The sequence below is a fragment of the Passer montanus genome, unplaced genomic scaffold, assembly GCF_014805655.1.
Source record: "Passer montanus isolate IOZ18808 unplaced genomic scaffold, ASM1480565v1 scaffold41, whole genome shotgun sequence".
NCBI lineage: Eukaryota > Metazoa > Chordata > Aves > Passeriformes > Passeridae > Passer > Passer montanus.
The window spans coordinates 2,513,208-2,533,484 of record NW_024368930.1 but is presented as its reverse complement, the minus strand read 5'-3'; positions in this window follow the sequence as shown (position 1 = coordinate 2,533,484).

The window sequence follows — 20,277 nt, the reverse complement described above, 5'->3', positions numbered from 1 at the left end:
TACTTAAAATTTATTTTACTGTAAGAAAATCTGGGATGTCTACCTAGTTTTTCTCTATTTCATATGACAGCAAAAAACCTGCATTCTCACAAAATGTTCCCAAAATGCTATCACTATGCCAAAAGCCTCTTCAATCTCCTTGCCCCCATGACAAAACGTTGATGATCCAGACCTTAATGATGTCTGCTTGTAACAACACCACCCAACAAACAAACCTTGTGTCCTTCAAGTGGAGATCAGCTGCACGAGAAGGACCAGGCTGCCTTAATCCTCAAAAGACTGACATCTGTCCTAATTGTGAAATCCAAACAGCCTTTTTAAAGCAGCTTTTGAAGGTGCTGCCCACGTGTGTTGGTGTTTGTTGGAGCTCTGCTGGAGCCTTTGCCCTGACAGCAGCAGAGCCCCTGTGGGGGCAGCGCCCCTTCCCTGCTGTCCAGCACAAAGCCCTTGGGATAAAACCCGAGGTAGCAGAGGGGAATTTCCTAATGCATCATCCCAGCATTGCTGGATGCTGAACAAGTAGCAGCTTATCACCAGGTCACTGCTCTGGAGCTGAAATGGATGGTGATGTGCTGGTAACTTGCCAACATTTGGCATTGCAACATTTTTACAGATTATCCCCTATGATAAAGGCTCTGCATTTAATGAGTTTTGCCAGCTCAGTTATGGTTTGCACATGGTGCAAAGTGAGTTTTGGCTGGACTTAGCAGTCCCTTTCATCCAAGTTTTCAAAGTGACTCGTCCATATTAGTCAGGTCTCAGAGCTGCCTTGTGAAATACCTCTTTAAGCCCCCTAGGAGCATCAGGAGGGGATGTAGGGATCCCAGCTGAAGGTCTGGAGCAGTCCCTGGCAGTGGGCAGTGACAGCTGCCCTGCCTGGTGGGGAGCATGTGAATGCTGTTGGGTGACTTTAATTTGCTGAATTTTGAACCCAAGTTTCAGAGTGTCCCCTAGCAGGAGTTCTATAGATTAAATACAGAACACCTTAAAAACAATCTCATTCTCCTTACTCTGAATCTGCCACCTGATCATTTAATTTTTATACCCTTTTGTTGTTTCCTTAAAAGAGACATCCAAGAACAAAAAAACCCAACTTTTTAGGACTGACTCAAAAGAGTCTGACACTCAATACTCACTCTGGATTTATCTGAGCTATACCTTCCTGCTTTGACCAACACACACCTGCACAAAAACCAGATCTTACATGGCAAAGCAATAATCTACTCAAGTTGTAGACATGAATTAATAAAACTGACACTAATTGCTAGATTTGTTGCTTCTCCAGGCCTGCACTGCCCTGTTGCCAGGGGACATGGAAGGATGGGGAGAGGCAGAGATCAGCACCCAAAAATAGAAGAAGTTTGTATTTAGATGACTGTGAATATGCACAGGTACTCCTTGCTCATCTTCCTTCACCACTTATTTTCTGGCTTTAATTACTTTAAAAACCCTCATTTTAAAAGACCATTAATTTCAAAGACCATTATTTTTTAATCAATCTTTTTCTCCCACCCCCAAACTCAGGTTTAACATTACAGCAACGGCTGCAAGTCCAAAGGAGACAGATTTTCTGTCCCCACCCATGAAGAACAGTTGATTCACTCCCAGCCTTGCCAAGGCCATATGCAAATTGTGCTAATAGGAGCAGCTGCTGGCTGCACAGCCCAGGGGATAAACACAAGTTATGTTCATGCTGCTGCCCCAGCTCCCATCCCCAGCATCACGCTTGGCTGGATGGAAAGCCCCGTCCCTGTGAGCTCTCTGCAGCCCTGGCAGGTAGCTGTGAGAGAGATGCTGAGCTGGGGATGCAGCTCAGGCAGAGCAGGGAAGCCTGAGCAGGAAAATGTGTAGGGAAATGTGTAGGAAAATGTGTCTGGGCTCTCCCACAGCAAACTGGCACTGCCCTGGGGTGGCCGTGCCAGGCTGCAGCACATTAAGGTTTGGCCTGTGCTTTCTGTGCTTCCATCTGGATTTCATCCTCCTGAGCCCCACGAGTGGATGTTATTTGTATATATTCTGCAACTGACAGGATGTTTTGTAGAGTTGTGGGGTAAGCACAGGGAGGATACCTGGTGAAACTGTTCTGTGTAAAACACAAACGACAGACTTTCTGCTCTGCTCTTTTAAGGCTCATCTGGCACAAATATCTGGATGAAGCCAAGGCAGGGAAAAACTAAGCCAAGGCTGCTGAAAAATGGGAAAGGTTGGGTGAGCTGAAGGTCCACTTCCCATTTTTCCTCTTCCAAGAGCCCTCTGTCCCTGCTACTGCTGCCCCACAGAACTCCAGGACATGAGCCCAGATTGTCTCTTTTAAACAGTGATCTGTTTTTAAGAAATCCTCTTAAAAATCCCGTATTTGGAAATTGTCTTAGTGCTTCTGAGTTCCTTTGGTGGAAATCAAATGCCCCTGCTTTGTTAGCAGGGTTAGGATGTCAGGCAGCAAAGACTGATTCCATTTTGTCATTTAGAAAGTGTATTAATAAGTGTAATTAGAAGGCATTAAGATGGCCTTTATCATCCCAGGGACATCACTGCACTGCCTTCTGCTTCTGTCCTGTTCTCAATCTTAAACTGGTTATCCATGCTCCTCATTACTTAAATAAGTCTGGATTTTTGTAACATGTTTTGCTGTGGTCACTGTATCCTTTGGTTTATTTATTTACTTGAATCAGAAACCAGAGCCAGATCAGCCTCCTGTGCCCTCTAATCTCTTGTTTGCTCACACAGCCCACGAAGCAAAGGCAGCCCAACAGAACAGGTTTGAGAGCATCCCATGCTGTACCTGTGCACATTCCCAGAGCTTCTCCTGGATGCACTCCTGGAGGAGACAGGAATGTCCATCCTGTGGGCTGCAGCTTCCCAGCTCAGGTAGGAAACCCACATTGTCCCAGCCCATGTGGATCCTGGTGGAGCTTTGGAGCAGTCTTCCCCTGTAGTGGTTAAAAAAATCAAATATGAGAGAGAGATTTCTTGTGATTTTCAAGATTTCAGAGCTACTTCAAGGAACAGGACTTCAATGATTGTGTAACATACAGCTGGAGTAAGGGTGAGGCTGAATTTATTGGAAAATAAATAAACTCTTTTTAGCTCTGGAGATAAAATTTAAAAAAGGAAGCATGTCCTCCTACTTTTCCTTTCTCCCTGGATCACATAAATTTGAGGGAAGAATATTATCAGTGTGAGACACAGTGAGTAGTGAATGCACAAATGTTCAGAATGGACAGTTTATTTGGGGATAATCTCTCCTGCTCAAGCCCCATCATTCTGCTGCCTGAGTAATGGTTTGCAACCATGTGTCCAGTAGTTTCCACATTTGAGGCTGAATTTAACATTCCACTTTGGGTGCAATTTTCAGTTCCCTTGAATGCTTGAGAGGAGAAAAAACATTCAACTTTTTTTCCCCCCTCAAAATTCCTGCCTTTGGCTCATTTTAGGACTCTTCTGCCCATCACTCTGGACTTCACCTGAGTCTCAGGACTCCAGAGTTTTGCCCAATTTCAGATTTTATGATAAAAATTTTACCAGATTTACCTTCAACTTCAGAAGATGCAAACCATTTCTACTCCCACTTTAGTGAACAACCATCAGCCAAAGAAACCCTCTTCCCACCTCCAGAAATTACATTGTTTAAATGGAAAAACCCCTGGTTTTAATTAATAATGGAGCATGAAACACATATAATTTACAGCAAGGGCCCTGGAGAAAAACTCTACTGCTGTCAAATTACTTCAGCAAAATGATCGATAGAATCAAAATTCCAGTCACAGCAACTTGAGCTAGACTGTAATCAGGGGAAAAAAATGGCTCCACCTACTCACCAGTGAAAACAATACATCCCCTGAAAGAAATCCTCCAACTTTCAGTCCTTCTGGGTCTTGAGCAATAGTTTGTGGCTTTTCCTAGCACTGTTTTTATGATGTTGACAATCAGATTTTCAAGTGACATCAATACTGGTGGGACAAAACCAGAAACAAAATGAACTGGTTAGAGCATAGATGTTCTGGAAAGTCAAAGCAAATAATAAATTTTTAAATGCACTTAAAAAACCTCATAGTGGATCTTAATTCAGAGCCTGCCTTTTTTATGGCAAAGGCAAATCATCAACAGCTTGTGTTCAAACTTCTGTCTGTATTTCCCTTCCAAACACTCCAGGAGTGTAGGTAACAAAATAAAGTGTGGCCACACACAAGACAAATGCCATCTTAACTGGACCAAAGTGCCTTAATGTCTTCTAGCTCAATACCAGCAAAAGTCCACCAAAAAATAATCCATCTTAACTGGACCAAAGTGCCTTAATGTCTTCTAGCTCAAAAGTCCACCAAAAAATAACCTCATAATTCACCATCCAAACGTCAGCCCTTCCCTTAGCACGAATCAGAGACTCCTATAATTGCTCCCAAGTGGCAAAACCACAAGCATGGAATGAAATGAACCATGATAAGAGTCTCTCATACTAAAAGCATCATAAAAGCCTGAGCACAAAGCCTAGCAAGAAATGCCCTTCTCCACATGGCCCAGCTCCACCCGCGCTGGAATTCAGCCGCTCCGTGACAATACCCCAGACATGGCATTAACACTTCTGAAAGCTCTGAGGGATCAAAGGTTGCCCCCTTCACAAGTTTTTTCATACCGAGGACATGATGAAGTAGTCTGGCTCCAGCTGGAAAAATAGTTCAGATGGCACCCGAGGGGCTGGGGTGAGAGGAGCTGGTGGAGAGCTGGCACCGAGGTTGGCACCAGCCCCCTCTGCCCTCATGCAGAGCATGCCTCTGCTTTCCAGCCTCGGCCTCTGGTGCTAAAGCTGCAGAGGGATTTTGTGGATGAAGCCACAAACACGGGGAAAACTCCTGTTTTTGCTCTGGAGTTAACTCAGACAGCAGAAACCCAACGAGGAGCTTGTTGAGGAGCACGGAGCTGCAGCAGAGGAGACAGCTCGGAGGCATCCAGGCTGGCCCGGGCGAGGGGAGGGCAGCATCCTCCCTGGGACTGACACAAAGTCAGCCTGGAAGCTGTGCAGACAGACAGTGATGTTTTTATAGGTGACACATCCAGAGCTAGTGCAGCTTCTCTGTTCCTGTGACAAAACGGGCTTGTCACCGCTCTGTCTGTGCTGGGGTGCGAGGAGAGCTCTGCTGCTGCCTCCAGCTGCTGGGAGCTGCATTCCCATCCTCCCTGCGCTGGGAATTAGGTACTCAGCACAGCATTTGCAAGACCCCAAATGACTCAGCCATCAAAGCCATGTTTGCAGTGATTTTTCATGAGTTTCAAAGAGCCTTCTGACAACATGTGCCTAATTCCTTTAGGCGCTATCAAAAATGCTGCCTACCCTGGGGATGGCTGACTAAACAGAAGTCTGAACATTCATGTCATAAATATCTGGAGACAAGCCTGTTGATTCAGTGAAATGTGTGGTTGGCTCCTATTGTAAGTGCATTTGCAGAAAACCTCACAGTGTGCTGCCGCTTGGGATTACTTGTGAGCAAAATAAATGACAAACATTTTGGGGGGTTTTTTAAATAACATTTTGATACATTACAAAGTGGCTTTTCTTTTAATTTTACACCACATCGTTTAGGATGACATGAAGCAACATAATTTGCTGAGACAAGATACATACAAATAAATAAATAAAAAGGGATTAAAAGGAAAGCCGGTCCTGAAAGTCTGTGAGTTGGAAAAGGCTGTAATTTAAACCAGAAGGGTCTGGATTAGATTATCCTGACAAGCTAAAAGGAGGCAAAATTGTGCTGTGCATTTATAAAGCAGAAATGAAATGGAGGGGCAGCAATGGCTTCAAAGTGAAAGGGTAACTTACAAAACCATCTAATTCCAGATCTGAACCCACATCTGATAATGTTTGGTAGCTCCAAGCAAGCCATGGACCTTCAGAATTCAGAGTCAGTGATGGGCCAGGCCATGGACCAGCAGGACAACCCTATCTCTCTGCAGGAGACTCAAACCATTATCCAGCAGATCATATTATTCCCATGGAATAATGTCTTGGACATTGGGAGGCAAACACAGCCATCGACCACCTTTAGGAAATTCAAACATCTTCAAATTCCACGATTGCCTCCACTGTAACTGGAAAGCCACGTCAGTGATGGGACAGATTTACTGCAGCAAAAACACAAACCAGCATCTGTGACACCAAATGGTCAATCAGAAACAAAACCAGCTCAGAGGATTGAGCTCTAGCAAAGAGCAAAGTCAAGCATTACCAACCAGAGCAAGGCAGACCCAGCTGATCTGAAAGCTCAAGAAACACCTTGTTTTACAGAGTGCCAAATTCCAGAGCCTCAGCTGAAGGCTGTGGGCAGAGGTTGAACCAGAGAACTTCACACCCCTCTCAGCTGTACTAGCTGGGATCTGCATCCCAATTTTTTTTTCCTAAAATTTTCCAAAATTTTACCATGGCAAATAGAAGTGTCACTGGAACAAATATTTTACAAGGAAAATTACACATTTCTCATGGTCAGTATTTTCCACTAGAAACCTTTTCATTTAATAATAAAATTAATTATAATATGGATTTTGTGGAGTAATTTGAAGAAAAAGAGCATTATTAAAACAATACTCATCTAATACAAATAATTACTGTAATAAAACTTCAAAGAATAGATGAACATATTTACATTATTCTGTACTTTATGTCTGAAGGTATCCTATACAAATTTGAAAAAGAAGGTACTAGAAAATTACATCAACTTCTGGATCTTAGCAGCTCTGTTAACCCCTCTGGGCTAAGTGTCAGATTAAAAATAAATCTTTAACTTCTCAGAGACCTAAAAGTGTAAAGACCCAGTTTTTCACAATGACACCCTCCTTGCATTTGTATAATCTCGGTTTATGGAGAAATGGCAGCAGAATCCTGGCACTGGCACTTTAACCAGGAGAGCATAAATACAACCATGCCAAAAGCCATCCCTGTGCTGGGAACGGTCACAAATCCAACCTCTTGGGCAACACTTCAGCAAATTCAGCCCCAGCTCTTCTCCCAGTCAGGGGAGAGAGTCCCTGCCTGTCTATTCTCAGGCAAGTAGAAATGTAGCTCCTACTGGCTGAGGTTTTAATGTCATATTCTTGATAATCTCATACACTGAGCATGAGATTCAGCCTCCTGCCCCAAGCCCTTCAGCTCATGCAATGCCTCTCTTTACAGCTTGCTTACAGATATATTTCAATTGGCAATATTCGAAATTTCCAAATGGAAAATAGCTCCTGGTGTGTGAATATGGCCAAATCACAGGATGATTTTATTCCCACCAGTTGTTGCCACGCAGTATGAAATTACAGCTTGTATTACTCCATACCATGGCTTGCAGAAATTTGGACCAAAACTTTAAAAATATTAATGTGTATGCAAATGGAGTCTTGCACATAAATCAAGCACACACACTTAATAATCTGGTGCTTTGGCTTTATGAAATGATAGATCAAAGCAGAACAAATGAGAAGATGGAGCCCAAATTAACACATTAACTGAAACAGAGCCCTCTCAGATCCTGGAAACCACTCTCTGTCTGGGTGTCACATATCCAATTACATTCCTCGTAACTCAAATGACAGAACAGACTGAGAGAAGCGAGGATGCCTATTCCTACTCATCACCAGCTACTCATAGTAATTTTTTTCAGAGTACTAGTAATTATCCTTAAAGGAGAACAATTAAAATCCAGTGTAATTGGAAGTCTGGTTATGATTACGGATGAGTCAAAGTGCTTTGGAAAACGAACACAGAACTGTTTGGAGCTCCATTGGTATTTTATTAATCATGTCATTAAAATGGATACATAAAGTGTGTGTAGCTATACAGTGGGATTTTCAAAAGCTCTCAGCACCAGCCACACTCTGCTCCTTGTAAAGTTGGCAGGAATTTTATTCCTTGAGTGTAATGGGAGCAGAGTTACGCCAGAACAGGGCATCCAAACCTTATTGTTCACAAGCAGCCAATTCTCTCAGCATTTCTTTAATACTTTCTGGTGATCCCATAATCCTGACATTATTTCCCTGCCCCAGTGGCAGCCCCAGGACTGGAGGTGCTGCAATACCTTGAGCCTGGGGAAATATGGGGCAGAAATCTCCCTTTCCTCCCTTCAAGGATGAGAACTGGTAGGAGCTTTGAGGATGGGGGGATTTGGCCAGAGTTTGCTGCTGGGGGCAGAGTGCACAGACTTGGCCTTACAGATCTCAAGAGTAACACAGCAATTGGGAGCAGATGGTTGGCATCAGAGAGCAGCTTAAAGAGACAGCACTGAGAGTGGAGAGCTGAAAAATAACATAACAGCAGATTTATTTGTGGTCTCTAGCCCAGGGCTGTCTAAGAAATATAAGCAGTGGTTGGTACTTTCTGCTCGTCACAGCTAACGTGGGACCTTGAACCAAACAGATTTTGGCTTTCTGTTTTGCAAAACCAAAGCCTGATCTGGTAAGAATAAGTCTAAACAAAGCATGACCCCCCCCTCACACTGCTCCTCTGATGTGGCTCCTTCAAGCACCAAAACTCCACAGCAGGTCCTTAAGGAAGAGGGGGAACGGACCTCAAAAACACAGAGCTCCAGACTTGAACTCTTTCCAGGATTTTGCCCATGAATCTGTTTGCTGGCACTGGAAGCATGGACTGAACCATGTTGGAAAGAAGGACAATTATTTGTGCAAATCAAAGGTCAAGGATAAGCAGTGGGAATGCAGGAGTAGCTGTCTGCTCTGGCCACTGCTTCAGCCAGCTCTGGAGAAATCTCTGCAGGCATGGACAGCCTGGGAAGACACCTCACAACACAGATACTTGAAAGCTATGACTATAAATTCTGCCATTTGTTTTGTGCAACAAAAGCTTCATTTGAGGAACCCACCTACTGAGATATGATTTATACCAGTCATACAAATGGCATTTAAAAGGTATCAAAGCTCTCTGACAAAATCCAAAGAATACACTGAAATGCTCTTCTAACAATTGAGAGGATTCCCTGCATGAGATGCTAAGATCTAAATTTTCATTTTGTAATTAAAAGGGAAAAAAAAATCTGCTTGTAATCCTCTTGAAAAGTGATCCCCTTGGACTGAACAGTCTTAATGCTTTACATCTGAAGGAAGCAAGGTAAGGCAGTACTACACTGCATTTTGTTCTATCTGAGGGAAGCTGGAAATAATCTGGAGGAAAGATTATTTCCAACTTTCCAGCTCTTTTTCTATAATTAACAGGATGTAAGACATAACAAACAGAGGCTGAAGAAAACCACAAACTCTCCATATGGGGTTCAGTTCCTGTTTACAAGTATCCTGTTTACAGCATAGCCTTTGATGGTCAGATAATCAGGCCTCTCATGTTCCCAGAATGACCACACTTATTCTGTACTTATTTAAGGCTGGGAAGACTTTTTAATAAAAAAATATGTCAAGGAAACAAAGCAGAGAGATTATAACAATATGCATCACTACGGAAATACCAGACTCATTGTTATAGAATACAAAATTACCAAATACCCTTTTGTGTGAAAACAGAAGGATTATGTGAGTTGCTAGTTCAAAAGGAGGCAAGGAACAAAGTCCTTTCCCTCTTGCTGCTGCCCTGGTCCCCGTCTGGGTCATGTCACTCAGGTGAGGAAGGAGAAATTCCCATTTCCCAGGACAGCTCCACTGCTGGCCAAGGGCTTCCTTGGGCAGGGGGAAGATGCTGCTTCCCACCCTGCCCTCCTCAGCTCCAGGCACAAGGAGGAAAAGGAAAAGCTCTGGCTGCTGCTTTGCTCCTCTTTAACACAGGGGCCAGTTCAGTGCATGGCCCAGTCCAGCACAGGCTGGAGGTAAACCTGAATGGCACCAGCACAAACAAAACCAAACCATTCTTATCCTGGGCAGAAGCAATTCCCACCTTGTTGTGCCCAACTCTCTTTTGGCTGAAGAGTGAGGTGCTTACAGAATCTGTCCCAAATAACAAAAATTTTGCAGTATCAGCTCCTGTGATATTCCTGGGCCCCTGGGCATAAAGCTGGGCTTTGGAGACCTTTTCCAGCTGTGACCTGGATGGACCACAGCTCTACGGACAGTTCTGAACTTGGGAAATCCACAGCAGCCTGGGGTCACAATGACAGTTTTGGTACTTCTTGCTATGATGTCATCTTCCACTGCCTTCTCCACAAAAGAATATACCCTCCTCTCTAGACAGCTTCCTGCCTTTTCTTTGTCACACACAACTTTTAGAAGCTTCATTCGACTTGGCACCGGCCAAATTTTTGTCATGTTTTGTCACAGATTCAACACCACTAATTTAATTTCAAACTTTTTTTGACATTTCTGGTTGTGTACACAGTGTACAGAATGTACAAAAATAGGAATTTCAATTTTTTTAGTTGAAAGGAGGGTTTAGGAGTAGAGAGGCCTGCTGTAGGAGAGTTTCCTATTTTCATTTCTTCTTTTGAACTTGTGTTATGAGAGCAATAATTTAGAGAAATTACATTTGGCAATCAAGGTTTTCTCATCACTTTGCATGTGCTAAGAAAAGTTGCAAGTGTTTAAATAAATAAAATTAAGAATGATTACTAGATAGTCGCTGAGAAAACATTGTATGACAGCTTTTATCTCTAAGAGAACTAAGGTTTTGTTATAAATAAAACTGCTGAAATTATGCATTGCAAACAAATAAGGTTTTGCTTATTTAGATTTTTCTTCTGATAATTTTTTTTTCATAAATACCTTTTCATTTTGCTTTTAAATATGTTCAGAGTTTAAAATGGTTTACATCCTAATCCACGTTGCTATTCCAGATTTACTGATGTCATCTATTTGCTTTCTACATTGAATGTAAAAAAGGACAGCTCATCAGAAAGTCAGGGGAATTAATCTATTGAGATAATCTGAAAGTCTAACCCTTACAGGATTCTGCCTGTATCAGCTAAAATCAGGTGAATTTATAGGCTATCATTCTTCCAGCCCATTAGTAACACTCTTTGGATTCATTTATTTATTTATTCTCCCCAAAGAGCATCACTCATATCTTATGAAAGCAGAGGAAAGTCCCCGTGACTCATAGAAACACCTTAATTAGTGCAGTTGGAGAGGAGTGCTGGTCAGGATACACTTCCTTGGGGACATGGGCTCCTGGGAAAATGGCCAGTGTTTAAAAATTTCTTGGAAAAAGATGGAAAACAGATGGAAACTTTTTCAACACTACTGTTTTGGTATGTAAATTATTTCAGTGCTCCTGAAGAGGTTGAGATTAAAAACTTCAGAACATAGTTAATTAACGGTGATAATCTTAATATAGTTTGCACCATAAATATACCTGGCCTTTAACCCAAGAATAAAAGAGATGTTGGAGGGGTATCATGGGTGTGGGAGATTTTGATCTTGTTTAGCCTGAGGTTTATCTCAAGAACTGTCTTGGGCCAAGATCTCCTTTCTCTGTCTCCTGGTTCATACCACTATAAACGAGGCAAGAATCTGGCCCAAAAATTTTATCAGGTTTAATATCATCATAATTACAAACAGCCCATTACTCTCAGTAATTACACCACAGAGATGGGAGTTTAACTCCATCCTTACTCAGAGATGTTACACTTCCAGGTGATGCCTGTGGCACAGCCATATGTTCATCCTATATTCCACCCAATATTCCTTAGGGCAAAGGTGACTTTAAGTCATGTTGAGGATAACCCTTTGCAGCAGAGCCCCTTCAGACAAGGACTTGGAAAAGTAATTTTTCAGGAAGAATTAATAAAGCTGGTTTTGAGAGCTCTCCATACCTGAGAGCCAGGAAGCTCCATAAGCAAATAACATTCCCAAGGGCTTTGCAGCCTGCAGGAAAATAATTTAATTTCAGTCAATTGCTCCCTAACCATGAGAAAGTCTTAATGATGTGTTGGTCAAACACTGTCACCAGTTCAGCACAAGGTTTGATAGGTCAAACACAGGCAGAATTTCATAAACCTGGCTCGGGGCTCAGTGCCACATCCATTACTCAGGTGCTGCTCACAGCACCTCAGTATTGTTCATCAAGGTCAAATGAGTCACTTGGCACCTCTGCAAGACAGCAGCGGATGGAACAATAGAGGCCAGTCCCAACTCCCTTGATGCAACCAGATAAAGGTACTTTCTGCACCACAAACACACCACAGCTGAGAAACCTCTTACCAGGCTGTGAGTTGCTATGAAAATACAGTTCTTTCTGGGGTATTTTACTCTGGGCCACTGGAATACCGAAGATCTCTCAATATTTTTATGGGACAAACAATTTGACTTTGCTGTTCTGAACTTTGTAGAATCCATCTTACAAGTTCAGCCATCTGCCTGCCACGGGCCATGAGCAGCTGCCTTTTAGCAGAAAGTGAGGATTGGTCATTGTTTTATTATTATTGAACACCCTTTATGTTGATAATAAATCACTTTAACAACCTTGTCCCTGCAAGGCTCCGACAAACCCGCTATTGCACAAGCCCACGGTCCACCCTCCCAATCCAAGAGTTTTGGGGACACCACTGCCCCAATTTCAGCTCACTGTGCTATCCACATCCTTTGACAACAAAATCCCCTGGCCAGGAGCTTCCAGGAAGTGCAAAAACCTCCTCAATGCTCATTTCCTGAGGTGCCAAAAGGCCAGGTCTTCAGCTGAGATATTCACCATGGAGCCATGGTTTTCTCAGTAAAACTGCTCTCCAAGAAATCCTTCTCATGGTGCCTTGCTGAGAAGATTTTTCTATTCTCTTCAGTTATCAAAGAAGAATAAATATTAAGTAGAATTGGTCAATAGTTTTTAATGTGGTTTCTTTTTATTGCTGGATTATGCTGCTTTGCCCAAACAGATATAGTTGGGAGGGGTGGGATGGCTTCAGTAGATTTTTTTCATTTCAATTATTCTTCTAAAAACAATGGCTTTGAAATGGTCAAAGAAGCTTTCTTTGACATTTTCAGGACTGAATAAAATCTTCTTCATTTGAAGCAGCTTTTAATTTTCAAATGTAAGTTGACTTATCACCAAAAAAATCTAAAGACAGAGATGAGTGGTTTTCTGTTGTGGTATGGGAAAAATATCTGAAATCTTAAAAGGTCTCAAGGTACAATGAACACATTTTTTGCTGAATTCTAAGACTAGATATAAACTGCATATACTTGTGGATTAACTGACAGAATTATGTTTTCCAGAATATACCAACAAACCAAAATCTGATCTACGAACTATGAGACATATTGACAATAACTGCATTAAAGTGAAATTTCCTTGATTGAAATTAGTGCCAAAGCATTCACTGAGCTGAAAAGACTGGTCTGGACATATCACACCCAGCTTTTTCTCAGGAGCAGATCTTGCAGAAAGAGCCACTGGGCTGAATCTGATCTGATTCTACTCTCACCATCGTTTCTGGCTCCTCCACTCCAACCGAGACAACTTCACCTCTAAAAATCCCAAAGAAAAAAATCTTCAATTGTGCTAAGATTTCAAGACATTTGAGTTGGAACTGAGAAATGGGCCCTTTTTGATTGAGAATGTGACCAGGAACATTAGGGGAAAGAAAAAAACCCCACATGCTCTACAAAGTGAGTGGTGTTTAAATATCAACCATCAGCCTCTGCTCATCAATGGCTCACTCAAGTAGTGCAAATATGTCTTTTAGTCAAGTATTAACCCTACCAGAAAGGGGTTTACAACAGAGAAGAGGTCAATCAAACTCTGCTCAGATAACAGCTCTCCACCACACGCTCCCTTGGGAGCAGCCCCTAAACAACACACCAGATCTCCTAGGTAACTGCAGCACCAGATGAGAGCTGTTTTATTAGTTCCCTAATTAAATTTCACAAACTTCATAGCAGTGACAGACTCCTGGTTATCTCTGCTGCAGAAATTCAGATGGGATGCCAGAGGGAAAGGATGGGGCCGCTCCTCTTATTGCCTGCCAAGATTTTGTGCTACCGGTTACACTCGTCAATCTCTATCTGGAGCAGTTAAGAGCTATAAAGAATTCATTAAAAGGGCTGAGATTTATTAGAGGCTCCTCAAGCTCATTAAGGATGCTGATGAAATGTGAAGCCCTTGAATCCACACGCCATCTAAGAAACGCTCAAGTAGAGCCTATCAAGTTTTGGCAGAGAGGGGGAACAATTTCTGTTTTTTCAGAATTTTCCCCCCAAAAAAGTAAAATCTAAGCTATAGTTCTAATTTTTGTTATCATTGCTAGAAATTGTATTTTTCAGCTGTGTCTGCTTCCTCCACCCCCTTCATGAATACAAGATGACAGCAAGATCTGGGTGTTGCACAGCCAGAAAGACAGGAGGGAGATAAGAAATATGAGGATTGGGTACAAAATGTGGGAAAAGCAATAAAAAGGGGGAATTAGAGGACTCAAGTAGCAACTGCTGTGGAAAAACTAACTTCCCTCTCAAAATACCTCCAATGAAATACTGGAATAACTGAAAATAATGAAAACGTGTTTGTTTTCCTCTATTTTCTGCAGGAATTTCAACCGCTCAAACATTTCAGATACACTCAAAGCTCAGAAATTTTTGGACTGAGCAATGTTTTTTAATTTTCAACTAAGATTTTCAATTTCCCTTTTCTGTGAAAAAAAATGCATGTGCAAAAAAAAAGGCAGGTACTTTCTGCAGAAATATTTTGTCTCTGAAGAAATCCTCAAAAACATTTAGTTCTGAAAATGCCAGATGTAATTGAAAGAAAGGAGAGGAAGAAAGAGATGAAAGGAAATGTGGAACATTTTCACCCCTTTCGAGCTGTAAAGAATGATGCAGAGGAGATGCCAGGTGTGGACTTGCCTTTAACCCATCTCCAAAACTGAGCTCGTCCCTCCTGCACATTACTCCGTCAATAAAGGCAGATCAAGCCCCAAACAAGCTTCTGAAAGGAGAGGAAAAAACCTCAAGCTGCTCTCCTTTAAAGCAAAAATTGGCAGAATTTAGCTCAGCAATGACCTCCAGTCCAGCTTGGTGTGAGATATTTTCTACAGGGTGTTGTAAATGCAGCAGCTCTGCCTCAGACAGCTTTTCCTCTGCGTATAAAGACTGAGATGCCAAAGGCACAGGGAGTTTCTGTGGCCAAATGAAATTAATTTTGTGCACCAGGCCTCCCCCCCAGGGAGGGATTATAGCCCAGGTAATAAGAGAAATTCTCTAACGAGTATGCATGTGAGAAAAAGCAGAGTCTGTGTGCAGGGTGTTGGATTTGGGAGTGCTGTCACCCCATGCAGGGGCAGCCCAGCCCATGGTGGCACGTGCAGGGCTGGAGATGAGAATGCAAACACAGAGACTTCCCTGGGTGCCAAACGTTTGTGTTTGCTGTATTTTGTATATCTTGGAATGCAAATATGGTTGAGAAAATGATGCTTTGCATCCAGATGGAGATTGAAATCTGAGGTTCCCACAGATTTGTTCTCATTCAGGCCATTCTAGAGACATATGGAAATACCCCATAAACTTATGCTGTAACAGGAGAAATGTCAACAGAAACCTTACTAAACACATCAGGAGAACATGAGTCTACAATGCCTTCTTTTCTTAGTCCTCTCCCACTTTTATGTTGAAATAAATGCTTATTACTCTAGGATTATGTAAATTCTGCTTTTTTTTAAATTTTAAATCACTGTCAGCAGAGCAAATCACCTCCCTGACCAACACCTAACAGGTCAACACCTATTTCAACACCTATTTCTGACCACCAGCAACAACCACAGAGGAGTTCCTTGTGTGTTGAGAGAAGGAGCCTTGTCCATGTAACCAGCAGAGCAAAGTCAGGGCTGACCCAAGAAGATCAGCACCCAAACAAACCCAGAAAACATTAGCAGAGAATCTTAAATTCACAGATAAATCAGTGTTCATGTGTGAGATCTCCCTTGGCAAGGCAAACACGTGTCCCAGCCATCCACACACAGGAACACGTGAAGAGGCTCTGCCAAACAAAACCATAACAAGTTCTTGCAATGCCAGTGACTAAGACTTAGCTGAGTTAGATAAGGCAGGGAAGCCTAATTTGAACTCAAAACCCACCTGAGGAAGGGATGGCTTTGTACTGTTTTGACTGCTGTTTCCAGGTGCAGAGATGCACGTCCTGCCCCTCTCTCTGCTTTCAGGGGAACTCGGGTGACCGAGGGACAGAGAGCCATCAGTGCCCATCAGTGATGCTGCTCAAAGGGGAGACTGAGCAGGAGCCAACCAACACCTGTAAATGGTGGGGATCACTCCAGAGCTGGGACACACCCCCTGCTGTCCCACCAGAAACAGCCCGTGGCCCTACAGACACACAAAACTCGGGTGCAGGTGCAGGCACGAGCCCCCTGGGGTGTGGTACTGCCCTGCTTTGGCCTGGGTCACAGAGCCCAGCAGTCTGGGAAGTGTGCATGCTGATAAATTCCAAAACTCAGACTGCTTCTTGGTACGTAACAAGTCACTGCAGAGGTACAGCCCTTTCCAACCATCACACAAAGTCGTGACAAAGTCAGCGCAAACAGCTCTCATTGTCTAATTCTGATCTTAAACTTCAGAGGAGCCTTGAGTCCTCGTGCTGCAGGGTGGGTGGCTCAGCCTCACAGATATTTATGTATTTCCTTATGTTTTTTTAAGTGTGTGTGCCTTTCTTGGAGAGAGCATGATGGAAAAGCCAGCGGTTCATGTGCCCCTGTCTCACTGCTGAAGAAAAGCAGTGGCAGTACATTAAAGAATCAGCTGAGTTGCACTGGGGACCAGAAACCCTTAAGCAATCAGGAAAGCTGTTTGTGGTTTTGTGCCTTCAAGTAATAGTAGCACCAAAACTTTCATGCACTTCTCTAAAAAGGAGTGGAACTCCAAACCTCTGGGCTCACTTCTCTACAAGGTTCAAGATGTTTGTGCTCTAGAATCACCTGGAAAAAATTGCCTACAAGCTACAGCTCAGTGCTTTCCTCAGGAAAATAGACACCAGCCTTTCTCCTGCATTTCTCTTTAGCAATATCAGTGATCTAGGTGAAGACATTGTTATGCCAGCATGGATTAGTTACACAATCATTGCTTGTGCAGGGTGTGGGAAGCTCATTACATCCCTACAACAGACAGCAAAAAGATAGAGAGGAGGTTTTTTAATCCACAAGACTCCAAACAGTAATAAATACAGCCAGCTCTGGAGCCCACCAAGCAAGCAGGTGAAAATACATTAACACGAGCATTTACTGTAACAAGTCTCTTTTTTCCCCTCCAGACATCTCTGCTCATTCAAAATGTGCAGCGATAAATCAAATTAGATCAAATACAACTGTCTGAAAGGAAGCCACACAATAATCAGTTTTGAATTTTCCCACCCTTCTCCCATAAAAAGCCAGTGCAGTATTACAGAAAGTTAATATGTGCATCTTGCCCATTATATCTGGCTTGAAACTGTACAAAATGACATCTGATAGCAGCTTGTATGGACAAGCTCTTATTAAACATAATTACTCAACAAGGTCTATCCTAAATCAGTTAATGATCGGCAACAGACAGAAATTTACTGGTATTCCCTGACTTTGCATATTATGGGAGTAGTTTTTAATATTAAAAAGTTCATATCATTCCTACTACTCTTTGATTTACCACTGATGAGGTGAAAGTAAAATCTGATTACATTAATTGAGCGTGTTGTCAGATTGTCACTTTTCTCCTTTTTAATTGCCTCCCGTCTCCTTCATTAGCCCTGACAAGCCACATTTTCAGCCCAGCATCCCACTTTGCATGCCTGGCTTTCCCATGTGCACTGCCACAGAACTGGTTGCTCCCCAGCTTTCCCCGAGCTGCAGGATCTCGTTGGGGTGGCAGGGATGCCAGGAGGAGCCCTGCACTCCCTGGGAACACTAACAAGGGTTTCTATTTCCTGCTGCAAAAGTAGGAAATTGGAAAGCACAAAGGACAGCATTTCTGAGGCTGTGTGATGGTTTGTGCTATCACAGGGGTCAGAGACTCCTCCTGTAGCCTAATGGGTGGAATTAATAATTCCTCATGTGTGTGTGCTTCAGCTGCTCTAATACAAAACAGCATAATAACTGTCTCAAAGCTCTGTGTGGCAATTCAAGGGGTGGTTTTACATTCTCAAGGGTTATTTAGAACTTCTCTTTCTAAGCTGCTGAGCAGCTTTTCCCTACTCTGAGGAGCAGTGTGTGTGTTTTACTGTGAGCCTGCTCCTGCAATGTGGGAATCTGTGCAGAGCTGAGCAGCAAAAGGCAGGAGCAGACCCAGAAAAACATTTCACCTCATGCTCTCCTCCTTTCCTCTCTGAATCCCCAAACCACACAGAAGGATTTCTCCCAGTAATTGAATTTTACTCCAAACTTACCCAGCACAGTTTTAAGTTTCTTGAGACCTCCTTGATTTCCACAAAACGCTGTAATCTGTCTGGGAGTTAATCAAGGGGTTAATTAGTTAGGTAGTCCCCTTACACCCCCGCTCTATTCATTTGTTTTAGGTGAAGTTACACCTAGTTTTAAACTGCCACTGTAGGAGAGTCCCAACTTGTTTTGCTATCAGTTGGCTTTGATAATTTGCCAGGGAGTTAATCCTGCCTGACATGCAGCTCACAAGACACAGCTCACCTGCGCTTTATCAAAGCAGCTCCCCTCTGCTTCCAGAGTGGGGAGTGCAACCCTGCAAAACTCACTTTGTAAATGATTCTGCATGTGCTTTTAAACGGTTTTGGGGTTTTTTTTCCCTTCAGGAGTTTTGTCTCTCACATTACAGCTCTGGCTGTGTTTATAGAGTCACCTTCTGTCCCAGAAATTTGCCATGTTGCCACGCAGGCTCCCGGCAGCTGTGGGACTCGGGAGGGTGACTTCATTGAGAACACAAACACATTTGCTGACAGTGTAATTACTCCCTTCCCCAGATTTTTTCCTTGCTTTCTTAAATGCAGGACACCTACAGTCACAATAGCAATATATCACTTGCCTGTAGCACAGCTTTCTTTCCCCTGTAAAGTGTTAATGAAGTTCCTGTCCTTGTTTCTCAGTAATTGTAAAAGCATGTTGGGTAATTTACTGGCCACACTTTATTAAAGCACTGGCCACACTTTATTAAACCCTAACAATCCCAGCCCGTGCTCCCTGCTAAGGAGACCTAACTGCAGTTTCATTTGGAGCTCATTTCAGCCCGCTCACATCCCACACTTGGTTTTCATTTTTCATTCTTCCAGGGCCTGATCTGAAGAGAGTGTGCCTGGCTGCAGTTGGCAGCTGGCTCACATTTGGCTGTGGCTGTGTCTGCAAGGCTTTCTAATGCAAGGCTTGGTCCTGGAAGGTGCAGGGGGCACAGAGGGCTCCTGCAGATGTCCAAGGGGACAGTGAGACAGCTCTGGGTCCCTCCAGGGGCAGGGAGGTCCATGCAGGATGCTTTGGGGACAGCATGACTCAGCAAGGCAGCAACTGGGAGGGGACAGTGGAGGGGGTTCTGCCAGCTAATTATTTGACAATTATTTGACAATTATTTCTGTTGTTATTATTTCTGTTGAATAATTATTCCAAGGGGCAGGGAGGGGGATGAGTCCCCAGTGCCTGCTTTTTTTAAAAAATTCATTCTCTTTTATATATTCCTCATGATCCATGTGAGTCTTGCACAGGCAGAGGTGGGAGGAGGTGGTGAAATGCAAGGGCCCATTTGGGTTGTTCTTCTCCCACTGGCACTGCCATGGTGGGAGAGTACACCAATATTAGGAGCAGATGTCCATAGCACTGGTCATCCAGAGGCCTTGGATGGGGTCAGTTCAACCACCACCATTTTTCCTGCAGGGAAACTGAGGCACGTGGTGCCTTCTTTGGTGTTGCAGGCCTGGAGGTGGAACGTCCCTAATGAACTGTCCTTGAGACTCTCAGTGTGCAAGCCTCTGCCCAGGATAACTACAAATCTGGTGCTGCTGTTAGCCACTTAATTTCATTTCTGTGAAAAGCATAATTTCTTCATTCTCTTTAGTGTCTTTCTACCTATAAAATCATCACAATCTCAGTGTGGAAGCACATATGTGTCTGTGCATAGAGAATATCTTGTTATTTACGAGACACAAAGTACATTGTTGTATTATTTATGAGGTAGAGGTAACCAAGACATCCAACTCTTGGGTGTTATGGCACAAGAAAAGGAGCCTCTTGTTTTAAATCTCAGAAGAAAAGAGCATTAGTGCCTGTTGGAAATGTAAAGTGCAGCCTGAAGTGGTGTGAACTTGGACAGGCCCATGGAGAGCACACGAGGCAGAGCCCCTTGGCCTCTCATCTCGAGGCATCACCTCCACAAATAATGCACAACATTATTTCATGTCTTTCCTGATGACAAGGCTCTTTGATTTTCTGAAGG